Raw genomic sequence first — 12562 nt, forward strand, 5'->3', positions numbered from 1 at the left:
GTTGTATTTTCCATGTTCCACCATTGGAATCACCCAGTTCTCCAAGGAATCCTGATTCATTTTACCAGAGAATGATGTTCAGTGGATGCTTAATGTGTTCATTAATATTAGAGTGTCACTGTTTCTATTTCAATGAATAAAGCCAGAAAAAGTATATATGTATATTAATTCATGCATATACTTTTATGTATATTTTTCTAAATTTATTTATATATGTTTTTAAAAGATGAGTCAATATTGATATCAACTCCAATCTAACCTCATAAGAATCATTCTAATTTTCTTATTTGTAACTCCTTTATCTGGTTCTCATTATTTACAAAACATTTACAAATTCATTCAAAAATAGTATAACAATTAAGTAGTTTCAGAATTTCTAAGCCAAACATCTGTGAAAAGCAAATTTACCAACAAGAGTACAATGTCTGGTTACAAACATTTTTATCTTAAGCCTCGCAGTACCCAGTAAAAATGCTTTTTTTTCCAAAAATACTGAAAGCATTTTCCTTCCTATTCCCTTCACTAAAGTTATTTATTCATTTGTAATACAATTAGATACATTAGTCACAATCTTCTTTCCATCCTCCTCATTGGAGAGGAATTTTCCACTCAAATGGCTCACCTTGTAATCAGCTCTTTGTTCTGCTTCTGTAGACAAGCTTGCTGCATAGGCCGAAGGGCAGAGTGATCTTGAAATCAACTAAAGACTCAATCTCCCATTTGATTGTTGTGTCTGGATAACAGATATATTGCCTTGCTTGTTAAGAACAGAGGTATTGACTTTGCTTAAGAATAGATGTATTGCCTTTGCTTGTTAAGCCCTAGAAAAGAAAGGTTACCCCTGAGCTCGGGGCTCAGATCTTCAGAGTGCTAGCTCTTCTGGGGCTGCTGGCATAATAAACCTGAGTTCTCCAACTGTCTGAGTGGTGCTTGGTCTTGTTTCTGCAACATTTCCGGAGGCCCCGGCGAGATTCCAACTATGCCGGCCTTTTGAGCCACTGGACTGGTGGCTTAGCCAGGCTGGCAGGGAGACGCTCCAAGATGAACGAGGAGGCGCACCACCTGATGTTATTCCAGGTTCTCTTTCGGACCAATGCCCTGACTCCCAGGACAGCCGAGCCCCTGACCGGACTCATAGGAGGGACAGACCAACTCACCAGGAAAGGCGGCCAGGAGGCAGATGAGGCGTTTACTAGGAACCCCCAGGGCCATGCCCCAGGAACAGAAGTAGTACCATTAACTGATCCTGATGGGAATTATAATACCCAAGAAGGAATGGCTAGATGCACCAAATTCTAGAGACTCTCATGGGGGTAAAGAAAGAAAAGAAAAGGAAAAAAAAAAAAAAAAGAAGAATACAAAAGCCATGAATCATTACTCAAGAAAAATATGAGAACCCAGCCAGATTTTTAGCAAGTTGGAAGATACTAAATACTAATGTAGACCTCACTGCCCCTGCAGGGTTAGATTTGTTAGGCCATCAATTTATTAGCTTATCAGCCCCTAATATCAGACACAAGCTTCAAAAGCTGAAAATGGGGTCACAGACTAACCAAATACTATATATGGCCTTCAGGGTCTATAACACATGAGATCTTGAAGAGGGAAAAAGAGAACAGAATAAAAAAAAAAAAAAGGACAAGCCAGAATTATGGCTGCCACAATTGTCTAGGCCCTTGGTACCCGACAAGCATTCCTTAAGAGACCAGGGAATAAGGAAACATTTAGTTCTTGATTCAAATGCAAAAAAGTAGGACATTGGACAAAAAGTCTGCACTGAAAAGCCCCCGAGCCTCTACCACACATGCAAAGTGACCAGTACTAATCCCTGGCATTGGAGAGTTGACTGTCCACACTCCCAGAGAGGAGGGTGGTCAGTCAACAGCCTAGTAGCCCAGGTCTGGGAACCGTGTGAATGAAGAAACCCAGGCCATCTTTGCTGCCCCTGTCTAGAAATGGGGTCTTCATTACCAAGGAGGCATGGATAACTCTGGACTTAATGGGTAAGCAAATTCAATTTCTTTGAGATACAGGAGCAACCTATTCTGTTTTCCCTGTAATTGCAGGAAAATCCTCCTCATGAACTACGATTATCAAAGGAGTAGGAGGAGGCAAGGTCAACCATTTTACTCCACCACTGACCTGCCAATTTGAAGATTAGATCTTTCAGCAGGAGTTACCAACAAGTTAATCTAGTGGCTTGTTATAATGGCAATCCTGGGCAAGCCAAGACTGCTGCACCAGTAAAAGTTCAGCTTCTATGCTCCTTCATCAAGATCCAGACTTATCAGCTGGCCCAATGATAGGAGCGGCTTCCTAGAGATCCTAATAATCAGGAATTTTCTCTCCCTTCACCCTTGGACTCCAAGCGTTCCTTAAGAGACCGGGGAATAAGGAGACTTTGAGTCCAAACTGAGGTCTCTTGGGACTACATCCATTTTATCGCTTCCTGAAGAAACTAGATGTGTACCCTCAGGAAAGTTACAAATACTGATGATGGAGAAATATGAGTACATGCATGACCTCTGATCTATATTTGTCTGTGTTATATGTAATATGAGGTTGTGTGCAGGAATTTTCAGTTAAGAGTTCTAATTATGATGGAAAGGAAAGTAGTTTTGGTAACAGAAGGTATAAAGTATGGAGACTTATTCTGAAGAGAAATGAAGGAAAGGTGTTTGTCTTAAAGTTGGTTATTTCCGAATAAATGGGAAGAGGCAAACTGAAGGAATGAGGAAAGTAGTAGAAGGTTTGTGAAAAGAAATCCTGAGAGGAAATTTTATGTGGTAAAGCTAAACAAGATTAGAAATTTAAATGCCAAAAGTAAGCCAATGCACAATTAGAATTGTGTTTTAATATTTCTTAGACTATTATTGATCTGCTACTGATGTTATGGAAAGTTTTTCTGAGTAGAAAACAAGGACTCTGTACTTTATTAAAATAATTTCTGTGTTTTATGTTGTCTTGACCAGTTTTCTGAGACTTTTAGAGAATATACTAACATTGACCCAAAGTCTGAGGGCCAGGCACTCCTGGCTATACATTTCAAAACTTGGTCTGTGCCCGATATTCAAAGGAAGCTCCAAAAGTTGGGGCCTAGACACAAACCCCAGACACTGCCTTGTTGCCAACAGAATAGCTTGCTCCATAGCAAGAGCCTTCTCGGACCATCCACACTGTGGGAGACGAATTAGGACAGGTCAGAGAAGCTATCCTTAAAAATAGGACTGTTATAGACAACCTATTACTCAGATATAACCATGAATGTGATGAAGTTAAAAGACTATGTTGTTTTAATCTCTCTGACAACTTATTGAAGGAAAAAAAAAGTGGAACAAATTCATGAGGTTGTGTACAGGAATTTTCAGTCTTGATCTCTCCCCCTCACTTCCTGGCTGTCCAGTCTGGCTGCGCTAAGGAAGCATTTCTTATTTTCATTTTGTTTATCTCTTGTTACTGAATCCAATGTGCTCCTGACTGTAGGTCCATTGCCAGTTGGATACTTAGATAAAAACCTAAGCCAAAGGGAAGAATTTTCTTATAGCAGCAAAGGGATCAATCTTCTTTTCCTTGTCTAGGGACTGAGAGGGCACTTCAGCAGGAAACCCAAGATCCCGCTCTGATTAAAACAGAAAGAGAAAGAGCTCCATGAAACCCCAATAGGCAGGAATCAGGACCCTTCTCAGCAGGAAACAAATATAGAAGAAATCTTCCATCCCTCAACATCCATACTAATAATAGGGGGGTTTATGGCTCTTAGAAAGGAGTTAGGCAGGAAAATTAGTTAGGGAGTTTCCACATCTACCTGCAAAGACATTGAGGTCATCCTATCCTATAAGGGTACACCCTAATCTGCCAATAATTGAATGAGTCATGAGGGTCCTGGTCCAGATTATGGAGTTGGGGATCCTGGTTTCTCCCACTTACAGGTCCTCTCCTCATGCTCCTCATAGCTCTCTTCCCTCCCCTCCCCCCCCCCCGCCCCGCCCCTGGCCACTTTATCCTGAACTATCTTGTCAAATTTGTCTCCTCACTCCTAGAGTCCATAAAGTTACAGATTGTTGTGATAGCCAGACTACTCTTATAGCAGCCCTTAGGCCAGAAGATCAGGAGGTTGATGCCCTATAAGGGCATCAAAAGGGGGAAATGAAGAGGAACTTTCCACTCAAATGGCTAATCTTGTAATTAATTCTTTGTTCTGCTTCTGTAGACAAGCTTGCTATTTAGGCCAAAGGGTAGAGTGATCTCAAAATCAACTAAAGACTCAATCTCAGGTTTGATCATTCTGTCTAGATAGCAGATATATTGCCCTGCTTGTTAAGAACTAATGTATTGACTTTGCTTGTTAAGAATAGATATATTGTCTTTGGTTGTTAAGCCCTAGAAAAGAAAGGTTACCCTTGAGCTCGGGGCCCAGATCTTCAGAGTGCTAGCTCTTCTGGGGCTACTGGCATAATAAACCTGAGTTTTCCAATTCTCTGAGTGGTACTTGGTTTCTCATTGATCTTGTTTCTGCAACACCCTAACATAGTTGACTAAAAAAAAATAGACACAATAAAATTCGCTTTTTTGTTTTGTATACTTTTAGAGTTTTTTGACAAATGTATAGTCTACATCCAACACTATAGTTCTATGCAAAACAACTTCTTCACCCATGTTACCCTTTTAGAGTCAAATCCTTTTTCCAGTTTTAAGAATCCAGTAATCTGATTTCTTGTCTGCTGTTTTGCCTCTTTCAAGGGTCATATAAATGAAATTGTGCAATATGTAGCCTGTGAATGTGGCTCTTTTCTTTTAGAAAAATGCATTTAAAAATTATTCATGTTGTTAAGTGAATGAAGAGTTTATTCCACAGTTTGTTTACCTATTGAATAGGTTTTTTCCCCATTTTTGGTGATCAAGATCTAGCTGCTATACATATTTTCATAAAGTTTTTGTGTGAATATATGTTTTTTTTTTTTTTCCCCTCTAGGGTAGATATATCAGTATCACTTGGTCATAGGTAGGTACATATTTAACTTTATAATTTGCTGGCTGGAAAATAACTGCTTGGCCATCGCCCATGGGAACATAGGCTATCACTAATAGGAATATAACATTCTAACAATAAGCTTTCTGCTTCTGTACCTTCACTTGTACTACTGACCTGTGGGTTGACAGTTAGTAAATAGAAGAAAAATAGACTTTTGTGTTCAGACAGAATGAAGAATGGAGTATAGCGCTTAAAAACCCTGTACCTCTACATTTTGGGGCTGCTTAATTTGGGGTCTGCATACCCCTGACAAACTCAGCTGGCTGAATAAAGGGTGTGTTTCCTATAACTCACTGATTTCTGGAGGTCTGTGTGTCTATCGGGGGCTGGCTGCTACAATAATAAGAAACTACTAAATTGTTTTCCAAAGTAACTGTACTGTTCTACACTGTCAACAACATTTTAAGAGTCTCATTTTCTCTGTATCCTTCACAGTATGTGGTATTGCTAGTTTTGTCTGATTTTAGACATTCTAACAGGTGTGTAGTGGTATCCCACATGGCTTAAAATGTCACTTTAATAAGCTTATTTGCTATTTGTATATTTTTTAGTAAAAGTATCTAGTATCTGTCTAGATCTTTTGCACACTTCTTATTTTTTATTTGTATATTGTTGTTTTGAAAATTCTTATATTTTCTGGACACAAGTTTTTTGTCACAAACAAAATGAAAGAAATATTTTGTCTCAGTCTGTGACTTGCCTTTTTCTTCTCTTGATAATCTTACACACAACCCAAGTTTTTAAAAAAATTTTCATTAAGTCCAATATATAGATTTTTTTTTTAATGAATCAATGCATCTGTTGTCTTATCTTCACTTTTTCTATTAGAATCTTTAACATATGTGTCATATATGAGACTATTTTGATGTTCATTTAATATCTTCTGAGTGTATATATCTTGTAATGCTTGTTTTTTTTTTTTTTTAGTTTGGGTTTTTTTCTTTTCTTTTCTTTTCTCTTTTTTTTTTTTTGAAGTTGAAAGCCAGACAACATTTTGTGTAGAGCTGTAATACTGAAGTCAATAGTTTTGTTCCCTGGAAATGGACATGTCTTTTGTTCTCCAGGCCTTTACACTGAGCTTTTGAATTAATCCACCTAGAAGTTGTGGTGGTTTTGATTTTGTTATTGATACGGTAAACTTCATTGCTCCTCAGGCTTCTATGGATGTAAGAAGGACACTGTAATAAATCTAATTTAAAATACTTCACAGGGTGATCTGATCATAAATTTCTAACTGGGCTAGTCATAGTTGATAGTCATGCCCCAGGTATATAGCTTCTCTAGTAAAAGGTTTATCTTTGTCTCAAGCAAGCCCTATCCCTGGTTCTCTTGCATCTAGTATAATACACCTTTGAAATGCAGAGGAATCCTCTTGTTCAGAGCCCTAGGAGTTGTAAACACCCTTAAGGGAGAACATAATGTTGTTAACTACCCTGTAATCCAATCCCCACATTGTTTTCTTCCACTTTCATTAAATCTTCCATGCTTTCCCTCCTTAATTCCAAATACATAAATGGGCAAACTGTCATTCTCTGGGAGCATTTTAGAACTTTCCTCCTGACAATTGTCAGTTCGGCTCAAATAAATTCGTATAAAAATTCTCTACAGGTCTGAATATTTCTTAAATTGACACTTTAAAAGTCCTGTAGAAATAACTTATTTTAGGGCAGCGATTGGTTTAGCAGAGCAAAGTCTGCTCCTTTGAAGTTTTAGGTTATTTCCTTCCCTCTGTGCCTCAGAGTGTTTTTCTCTGTGTGCCCTTTTCCTCCTGGTTCCTGTTGTCTACTTAAGAATGCCTGAACCTGTAGAAAAATTTGAGCCAAACAGAGGACATACTGGAAGCAAGATCTAAAATGCTCCAGAAAATGGCAATTTTGCAGGGCTATCTCTATCTCTATCTCTATCTCTATCTCTATCTCTCTCTCTCTCTCTCTCTCTCTCTCTCTCTCTCTATATATATATATATATATATATATATATATATATCATCTATATCTACATCTGTCTGTCTATCTATCTATCTACACACACACACACACACACACACACACACACACACACACACACATTTAGAATTTAAGGAGAGAACACAGGAAGATTACATGAAGGTAAAATAAAGTAAGGTGGAGGAAATCTCTATAATTGGATTACCAGCTAAGATTATGTGCTCCCTTGAGGGTGGTTACTCCCCCCAGAGGTATGAAAAAGAGAATTACTCCTGATATGTTAAAGATGCCTTAACCTAGAATGATGAGAACAATAGAACTTGCTTAAGGCAAAAATAAGCCTTTCATAGACCTGGGACATGACTACCCACCACATCTACCCAGTTAGGAATTTGTTATCAGATCACACGTGAGGATACTTTCTGTCACTGAACTTGTTGATTTTGTTACAGGGCCCTTTTTTTCGTTCACACTCTCCCAGTAATGTCCTGCTATTACTTATTATTCAAAGTTTGTTAGCTTGGTATCGAAATTGTGGTGGTGGGTGCACAGTCTCAGCTGTGTTGATTACGTTTCAGCATTCACCCTGTCTGTTTCTCATGGAATATGGCCTCCTCTATTCACCTGCACTGATTGTACAGCTCAGCATATAATCCTCACCCCAACCTCCTTAATAGCCTTTAATATTCTCATATCGTTCCCATTTCCCCAGCTAGATGAGTTTCATTGATATCTTAAAGGCAGGAATGCTTATCTGGTCTCCCGTTTTCCATTCCTCAAATTAGAGACAAAAGGTGATAGATTTGAATCAAGTGTTCTTTTATTCCCATGGGCACAATGTTGTTCTTTTAATTCAGATTGACAACGCACACATTTCAGAGCTTTCTCATTCTTTTCTGGGAGCATCCAGTGAGGTTCACAGAGAAAGAGTCTGACCTGTAGCACATTTGGCCTTTATCAAATGTCAGCTCTTCTACTGAACTCTTCTGAGAAACATCAGGTGATATATCCAGGTGAGTATATGCTTACTTTTTCTTTCTCTCTGCACATCTCTTTTGTCCTTGGGATATTTGTTGACTCTACAATATTAGGTTTCTAATAGGTTTAAATAAAATTGTAATTTTAAAGTTGGTCCACATCTGATGGGAAAGGCAGACTAAACTAGTCTGTTGAGCCTTCCGCTGGTTGCAGAAGAATGGGTTTGGGCTTAGAACATTTCTAGCTGAAAGATAAAGAGCCTTCACAGACGTTTATGGGTTTATGTCCTAGTTTGAGATACCTTGCCAGGTTTCAGACTGTGTTCTCCTTTGTCTTGCTTAAGTGCTTGTCAGTGGTCCTTAGACACTCCCCCAGCTCTCTATAATTCAGAATTCATGGGAGAAGGGTTCAGGGTCCTTCCACTGCAGTAGGAAGTGAGGTGCTGAGCTGCAGAGGGGATCCCCTGGCCTAGGAAGAGGACTGTTTTCATACAGAAAGAATTTGTCCACTCAGCACTAGCAGAGCCAAATACTAAACACTGAAAATTACAGTGGAGAAAGATTGGCTATTTTATTATGAATGGTACCACCTAGGAGAAAGGGAAGCTAATTCTAAAAAGCACAAACTTCCCCAGTGACAAGTAAATTACAGATTATATTGGGCAAAATTATAAGACACTGTGGGTTAGGGGTTTGTGATAATGCTAGAAACTGATTGATTGGAGGTGAGGTAAGGGTAATGAATCATTTCTTCAGGTCTTGAGGATAGTTCTGAAATCTGTTCCATCATCTCTCTATGTGGTTTCATGGGAAACCACCTTAGAGTTCAGGAGCTGAAGCATGACTTATTTCAAGGTGTAATCTTTAGCCCGACAGAGGTTGGGAACTTGAGTCAGGCACTGGCTATGGCCTTCAGCTGCCTCAGGAGTGGTTGATTATTGGGGAGGAAAGGCTAGATCTTTGAGGCCCATATACATATAGAGAGATATAATTTCTTGAACTAAGATTTAAAGCTACATTTAAGCAAAGTTATAAGAACCTCAGGTTTTAGGACCTACACAATGCAAGGGGCTGAATCTTGTGCACAATCTCTCCCCTTGTTGTAAGTAAACCTTGTACCTCTTGAGCCTGATATGCATGTTGTCTGTTCTCAACATCTCAAATCATGCACTGATTTTGTCCCTTGGTGGCACTTATCTGCCTCTGAACTGTGGCTACGTTCATATTATATTTTATCTGACTGGTCAATGAATAGTGGAACACCTTTTTTTATTATAAGCTGGAACAACACATTCCCAGCTTTTCACATTCCGGTATTGTTAGGTAGGTAGTCAGGCATAAGCAACCGGAGCCAAGGCCCAGCTCTTTAACAATAGAAACTTCCCTTGAAGACCTTCCTTAAGCACCACTCAGAAATACTTCTTTCTTAGAGTCATAAGTTACCCCAAATCCTAGAGCACAAAGGTTATAAAAGCTAAACTAGCTACAAACGCATGGGCAAAAATTACTACCCCTAACTTCAGAGTCATTATACCATCATTATAATCTCATGACTATGCCTGGAAGGTCATAAATCTAACTATAACAGACTGAATTCTGGGTGAGCACATGCGTAGTAGGCAATGAATTATATAGCAGCCAACTGTCAGTCAAGGTGACCTCACATATGGATCGTCTAGGCCCTCCCATCACGGCCCAAATATAAACAGATCTTCCTATCTGTTCTCTGCATTGTTACAGTGTTACTGGCTGGAAACAAGCTCCTCTCTTTAGGGTATATTATCTTATCTCTTCACCCCCTAAATCCCACAAAACTGCAGCCTTCCCTAGTATGATTCATCTCCTTTTAAAATGTACCGAAAATAAATCTTAACTTTTTCTAAATCTCGCAGACCTGTAACGCTTTGCTGTGTCAGTGGGGAAGGACCGGGGGACAACGTACAATACCACCATCCACATTTCAACTCCTCCTCCTCCCCTATGCCATGGTGACGCCAGATTTCATCTCACCCCAGCAGTAACAGTACTAATGGTGCAAATTTTTTTCTTCAATATAGCACATTAAACTTTCTTTATTATAAAATTGAAAATTTAAAAATTTTTTTAATAGAACTCTAATTAATATGGATGTCAACTTAAGGTCTGAAATAGCACTGAATCCATACAAGGATTTTACTTTTTAATTGAATTGTTATTTTTTATGGTTTTTTAAACTTAAAAATTTAAATGCAATGTTACAGAAGCAAACTAAGTTGGCTCAATTATATAAATTAAATCAATTATATAGAAGTGTTAAGAATGTGATTCATTTTGAAGTGCATGCTCGATTATATTCTTCATGTTGTTCTCTGAACACTGTTATTCTAAAAATAAAAATAATAATAATTAAAAATAAAACAAAGTGAGAGGCAACAAATGTTTATTGGAGATCAAAGAATAGCTAGCTATTGGGGAACTGATTTAGGCAGAAACCCAAAAGTGTTTTTTAAAAAAGATGAAAGAGACCAAAGTTTTGCTACCCTAAAGTTACCTTTTGGTATATTGATTTTAAGCTGGTTATTAAGAAACAAAATATTAAAAACAAAACAAAACAAAACAAACAAACAAACAAAAAACAACTTTTGATCTTCACTCTCTTTCCTGTCAAAGAGATTCAGATGGCAAAGCCTGCTCCAGGAAAGAAGTCTTAACATGGTTGGCCTAATTTGAATTAAGTGTGTGGGATAGGAAGGTGTTAAGCTGAGGGGCCTGTGTTCCACTGAAGCAAAAATTTACCTACCTTGAGTGTTCTACTCTTTCTCAGTTACCTGAAAATCATCCATTTTCACTTCTAATATCTAAGACTCCATTCCCCACTTATCTCCATAGTTCAAAATGTTGTATATTTCATATCCAATTTTACCTCACTATCATTGGAATTTTTATGCTTATGGAAATTCCCTATGCACATATATTAAAATTTGATTTTCTCCTGTAAACTATTTCTTTGATTATTCGCTCAGCTAGAGAAACTTAGAAGGTGAGAGAAATAGTATTATTTTTTTTTGCCACCACAAGGGAAGGTAATTCTTACATGAATAGTGAAAATTTCTGTTAGTGCTAACAAGGTGAAGAAAGAATTTCTATTGGTTCTAATAAGCTGTTATTCTTTAGCTATACATGGTGATGCTAATATTAAGGAATATCCTCAGTTTTCAGTCCTTGTAGTCAGGATGTCTGCTTTTTTATTAGCTTTACAAACGATTGTCTATTCATTATTGCACATTCACTAAAATTTCTAGAGAAAATGTGTACACAAAATTACCATATTTGTCTGTATATTCCAAAGCTGAAGAAGAATAACAAGAATAAGTGTATTTTAAAGGCCAATAATCAGGGAAGAAATTTGTATTAAAATATAAATAAGTGATAAGACATTAAACTAATATATAATGAATTGGATTTGATAGCATTTAGAAAGCTATGTACACCAATATGGGGTTAATTTATAATTTAATATTGATGGCAAACATTTTTGTAGTAAAATATGTATGAAAAGGGAGGAAAGCCTATTAAAAATGTATGTAAAAAAAAGTTGATGACATTTGGAAAACAACATGTCAGCTATGATTATATTAGGAAGCTTTTCCTTTTAAACTTGAAAATTAGAGTAAGAAAATCAGATTACAAGAAAAACAATTATTTATTTTCTGACATATTTTAAATTGCCTCGATGGCTTTAAAGAGGAGAAGCTAAGTTGGACATATATACGATGTTTTAAATAATGAATGAAAGAACCAAAAGAAATGTGCAATAAAGAATTGAAAAAAATGACATAAATTATAAATTACTCCTCTGGACATTATTGGAAAAAATATTTCTTCAAAGTTAGTGACGATACTGGTTTAAATAATATACAAAGAATAATTACAATATGTCTTATTTTCCTGAGTATATTTTATAATAAAATGAGTACTTGTAAGAATTAAAACAGATTCATTAAAAGGTGGAAAGTTCCTGAAGACAAAGATGAAAGCCTCAAAGTTCAAAAACAGAATTCTTCATATTTTTCTATGCCTCCTCAAAATAATTTTCATCTCCTTGCACAATTTTATGCTTATGCTTAACCTTAATTACAGTAATATTTTTTCATTTACACAGTTACAAAGCTCATAATATCTCTGGTGTGTTGTATAAATATTTTAAAGTAAAACTCTTATATAATTATTTAAAATGTATATTTTGAAATATAAATATGATAGAGATTTGATACTAACCATGATCATACATAATCATGTGTTTTGAATATGCATGAATAGTATTGCTTTTGAAAGCCAAACTTTTACTTCATTACATTTTTACATTGAACTCATAATTTCACTCTTTCTCCACAGAATTTTTTTCTAATCATTTTTATGTTTCAAATTGTTTTATTGATCTCCTGTCTTATTTCCTTGAAACAACTACCAACAAAGGCTCTACAAGGTTTTTTCTTCTTTGTTGGCTTATTTTCAGAATTATTTAGCACACAATTTACCAAAATAGCCTAATGTATTACACATTTTGATGAATAATTATGAAGTACAAAAAGGAAATTCTGATTAGACATGCATTTCTACATAACACG

Source organism: Rousettus aegyptiacus, unplaced genomic scaffold (assembly GCF_014176215.1).
Source record: "Rousettus aegyptiacus isolate mRouAeg1 unplaced genomic scaffold, mRouAeg1.p scaffold_m13_p_4, whole genome shotgun sequence".
Classification (NCBI taxonomy): Eukaryota; Metazoa; Chordata; class Mammalia; order Chiroptera; family Pteropodidae; genus Rousettus; species Rousettus aegyptiacus.